This window comes from Chinchilla lanigera, unplaced genomic scaffold (genome assembly GCF_000276665.1).
Source record: "Chinchilla lanigera isolate Chin_1 unplaced genomic scaffold, ChiLan1.0 scaffold00004, whole genome shotgun sequence".
Classification (NCBI taxonomy): Eukaryota; Metazoa; Chordata; class Mammalia; order Rodentia; family Chinchillidae; genus Chinchilla; species Chinchilla lanigera.
The window spans coordinates 37800232-37805379 of NW_004955405.1; the positions used below are offsets into that span (position 1 = coordinate 37800232).

The following is a 5148-nucleotide window of genomic DNA, read 5'->3' on the forward strand; positions in this document are numbered from 1 at the left end:
ATGGAAGGAAGGAGAGAAGGAAGGATGGAAGGAAGGAGGGAAGAAAGGAAGGAAGGAAGGAAAGAAGGAAGGAAGGAAGGAAGGGAGGGAGGGAGGGAAAGTGGATGGAAGGAAAGAAGGGAGGGAGGGTGAAAGGAAGGAAGGAAGGGAGGGAAGAAGGAAGGAAGGAGGACTTTTCTTTTTTTCTCCAACAGCTACTATCTTATTTCCCTTATCTATGCCATAAGAAAATCCCTTAAAATGGATGGATATATTCTCTGTCACTAATTTTTCTCCTTTCTACTCAATCCAGTGCAGAGTTCTGTCCCTGTTATCCCACCGAACTGTACTGGCGAAGGTCCCATTATCTCCCACGTTGCTCAGTTCGGTGTTCAGGGCTCCGTCCTCACCGCATTTGACATTTCAGCTGCTTGTTACCCTTGTGTCACTCCTGTCTTGTTTTCCAGGACACAACACTCACCTAATACTCCTGCTGTCTCACAGCTTCCCGTTATCCATGTCCTGAGCACCTGGAGTGCTCTAGTGTTCAGATCTTGGAACTCTTCTCTCCTCTCTTGGTTCTCCTCCTTTTATGATCATAAACAGGATCATGTCTTTATATAACATTGAAATATGAATGATTCTGGACTTATTTTTCAAACAAAGTTTCGCCCAGAACTCCAGACCTGTATATCTAACTGCCTATGTGATGCCTCCTGCCTGGAACTCTAAATACATCTCAAACTTCGCATGAGGCACAACTCCAATCCCACACACATACACCCACAAAAGTGTTTTCTCCATCTCGGTGAGACCTCACTTTGTCTCTCTATTTCAGCAATCCAAAGCCTTTAAAGTCAACTTTGACTCTAACTTGTATCCTCCTGTGAAGGTTAATTTTGACTGCCAACTTTATTGGCCTGAGAGACACCTAGGAGATAGTAAAGCACACTTCTGGTTGTATCTGGGTGGGTCATAGGGCCATGATCTGGGGATTATATTTGACCCCAGCTCTTCCTCTCTGTTTTTTCCCTTATTCTCTACTTCTCAACAGCCACTAGATTCACAAATTTCCTCTGCCATGGCATGCTACCATGCTACTTCTGTCTCAGAGTGAGCCAACTATGAATTAAAACCTCCAAAACCATAGCCTAAACTATTCCCTTCTTAAGGTTGTTTATGTCAGGCATTTTGTCCCAGCAATGAAAATGTGACCAATATAGAAAATCCATGCCACAGAAGTGGGGACCATTGCTTTGACAATACTCGACCATGTGGATCAGGAAACTTTGGGAATGGCTTGCTGTAGGTTTAGAGATACAGGGAAGAGAATCCCTAGAATGCTGTAAGCAGAGCATGGTAGGCAATTCTGGTGGTAGCTCAGGAGAACTGAATGCTAGGAATGTGTACTATAAAGACCATGTACATGAGGTTTCAGAGGGGAAGAGGATGCTAGTGGTAACTGGACTACACGCCATTCCTGTTACACTCCAGTGAAAAGCTTGTTTGCATTTTGTCCTTGCCCCGACACTTTGTGTGGAGCTGAATTTAAAGATGGTGTAGGAAATTTCAAGGCAACCCGAAGTTCAGGATATGCTGCACGTACAGCTGGCCACTTTTAGCCATATTTATAGTGAGAATCAAGAACAATAAGAACAGCAAAAAGATTTTAAAATTTATTCTTTGGCCAGCACTGGTAATAATAAGCACTGGTAAAGCTGGTGCCAAGGAAGGTGTGGTTGTTGAAGAGATCAATTCTGTTAAAAAAGAAGCCAAATACTTTGCCCCTGGGACAGCAGAAAAGATGCCTTCGAGTTAGGTCAAGAATTAGTTAGATCACGCCTATTACAGATGCAAGATGACAAAGTGTAAACTCTGTTGAAAGACTTTGCTTTGAGAAAGATCCCCAGGGTGTCCTGCTCACTGAAAGCCCTTTGAGGCAGTGTTCCCTTGTGGTCAGCCTTGCAGGCACTCAGAGGCCTCTGTAGCCATGGTGCAAGGGGGTCAAGTTACTGTTCAAGCTGTGGCAGATCTTGTTGTCATCCACATGATATTTGTTTTGCAGGCATGCAGAATGAAAGAGTTATGGGGTAATGGATTCTTCCAAGCAGATTTAAAACAAAGGGTGAGAGTTCTTCTGGGAGCCCCTGAGAGTGCAGTGTGTAGATCTGTGGTGATAAGGCCAAAGCTGCAATGGCATCCCCAGGAAGTTGGTAATATCAGGAATGTGGAACATCTGCTGAGGAAAGCTGCAGACAGAGATCAGAGGCAGACTAAGGAGAGGTCATGTGCTACAAACAGCAAGGCACAGGGACAAGGCTGCCTGAGAATCCCCTTGAGCTCACATTATGCCACCATGTGGCCAACATGCTGGACATGAAGCTGCAAAATGTAATGTTTGCCTGGCTGAGTTGTTGTCTCTTTGGTCTAATTCCTTTCTAATCTCCTGTTCTTCACTTTTGGAATGGGATTGTTTATACTTGACCACCTTATCTTGGAGGTATATGACTTGATTTTCTTTTCAATGTACAAAGGCTCACAGCCAATAGTTTGCCTTGAATCTCAGAAGAGACTGTGGATTTGATCTTTAAGCAATATGGGAACTGCTGAGACTTTAGGGGAAGAAATCAGTGAGTTTTTTACTGTATGCAGGATAGTTTCATCATGTTAGGCGAAATTATGACCTTCTTTTTGTCTCTATTTAAAAATTGTGTGTTAAGAAGATGTATTTGGGTGACAAGGGATGGACTTGTGATGGTTAATCTTGATTACTAATTCCATTGGTTTAAGACACACGTAGGAGATTAGTAAATCACACTTATGGGTGTGTCTGGGTGGGATATAGGAGTATGACCTTGGAGACTGTATCTGGTCCTTGTCTCTGTTTCTCTGGCTTTTCCTCTTGTTATCTGCCTCCTGGCTGCCATGAAGTGAGCAGCTTTCCTCTGCCGTGCCCCTCTGCCATGTTCCTGCTTCAGAGCCGGCTGACCATGGACTAAAACCTTGGAACCATGGGCTGAAATGAACCTTTTCTCCTAAATCGATTTTTTCAGGCAACAAAAATCTAACTGACACATCACATTTAAAATGCCATCATTAGTTGCATCTTCACAATACACTCATACTCTCACAACTTGTAACTGACCTACCCTGGTATTGTGGTTGAACAGTTACCGTGGGGGTCTAAGCCCATGTTGCCTGTGGCTGTAACTATTGCAGCAACCTCTGGATGGTCTCTCTCTTTCCTTGTCCCTAGGTCTGGTCCCAATTCAGCAGGCTAGGTCAGATCAGAGCTCTGCTGAGAATCTTCCCATGGCTGCACTCTTCATTCACATAATACAAATTCAAATACAAACACAAATACAAATTCGAATTCAAATACAAATTCACTCACTCACATACAAATTCCTTGTGATAACCTACAAGGCCTTAGTGACTCTCGCTTTATCTCCAACTCTTCTCATATCAACTCTGCTCTGCCATGCTTACCTGCTTGTTCTTCCTCAGGGTCCTCATGCTCATGTTTCCTTTGCCTAATTACATGGCTTACTTCCTCATACCTTGCTGATTCACTCTATTACCTTTCTGACCACTCTCAGTTCACCAGAACTTCCTCTTCCACTTTCCTGTTTAAGTTTTCCCCTTAGAACGTGTTAACCACTAACATACTATTTAAATAAGGCTTTTGTCTCTGTGAATTACTGTTGGTCTTTTCTGGTCTCTAGGAGCAGAGATTTTTGTTTAATTTGTTCCTGGTTCAACTCCCAGAGCACAACATTAAGTGAAATAAATCAGCCACACAAGCTTAAAGGTAATGTGGATTCTCTTATATGAGAATTCCCCCCAATATCTATAAAAAGCAAATCAGAAGATAAACAATAGGAAGTAGGGAGATCTTTCTCAGATGGGGGGAGAAACAAGAGAGGGAGGGAGGGGAAGTAAGGAGCAGAAAAGGGAGAGAAAACACGGAATTGAAGAAAAAGTGGAAATGGAGCTTTTGCAAATGGGAAGAAGGCCAAGAGTTGAAGAAAGCAGGGAGAGGTAGGAGGGGAAGAGAATGAAAAATAGAATGAAGATGTGTCCTGTACATGCACCAATTCCCTGCAATGAATGTAATCATTATGTGCTGCAAAGACTCATAAAAATAAATAGATAAAGCGTATCTAATAAGCGTTCAGGTACTATATATTTGGTAAGTGATTGTGTAATTCAATCCTATCAAGCACATGTGAATTACATGCTTCTCTATTCATTTTACAGAAAAAGAAAATAAGGTATAAAGTAGTAAATAATTTGGCCAAGGTCACAGTTGTGGTCACTGCTGTTTCTTTGGCTTGATCCACTTATTATAGGAAATCACTGTAGTGTACTTCCTATGACAGTATCTATACTATGCATCTATAACATGCAGTTTATCATATGCATTACAAATAGTTAATACTGTGTCTCCTAAAAGTCAGTAGGCTTTGGCTGTCTCCTCTAATCTTTAATTCCTTCACATCCAATTTCCAAAGCTTAATGTTATCACCATTTGCACTACAATTTCAGGCAGCAGGGTAACCTACTTCTCTATATTCTCATTCATTCTTTACCCAGAGTGAAACCAATAAGATAAGGAGCTCTTCTTTAGCTCAGTCAGATACTGAAAGGAAATTCTACAAATGAGAACATTCTCCATGGTCATTCTCTGATGCAGTGAATATGACGTCTACCTCACACAACTTTCTTATTGTGTATTTTTCCTGACCACTCCAGTAGGAACTTTGATATGGAGTCAGAAGGTCCTAGTCAAATCCTAACACTGCCATATGTTAGCTATCTGATCAAAGCCAAGTGCCTCAGCTACTTTTCTCTCATTGTTGAAACAAAATACCTGCTGCCAAAAATTAAGGAAGGAAAAGTCTATTTAGTTCATGGTTTGTGGAGGTTTCAGTGCATACTTGGTTGGCTCCAAAGCAGAGTGGCACATGGCAGAGGGCAACAGTTCATGCAGGGTGAAAACAGCAAAAGCAGCAAGAGTAAAAAGACAGGAGGAGCAGAGAGCAAGCCTCTTTCCCTCCCTTGTTGTATGCAGGCTCCCCGCTCTGGGTGGGTGTAGCCTTCATGCTCATAATCCCAGCATGGGACCACAAATCAATCATAAACTCTAGAAGCCTGCCCCATGACTGC

The 5148-nt window shown here is 42.4% G+C and overlaps 1 long non-coding RNA gene across 1 annotated transcript in view; it reads right to left on the bottom strand.

Annotated features, from left to right (window-relative positions):
* LOC102005769 overlaps positions 1-3550 on the bottom strand; it is an 11077-nt gene extending 7527 nt beyond the window's left edge. Inside the window, exons 1-2 of the long non-coding RNA XR_259443.2 lie at positions 3469-3550; positions 461-566 (exon numbers count right to left, since the gene is read on the bottom strand). This is a non-coding gene — a long non-coding RNA (uncharacterized LOC102005769). The remainder of the gene's footprint in view (positions 1-460; positions 567-3468) is intronic.
* Between the last annotated feature and the right edge of the window lie 1598 nt (positions 3551-5148).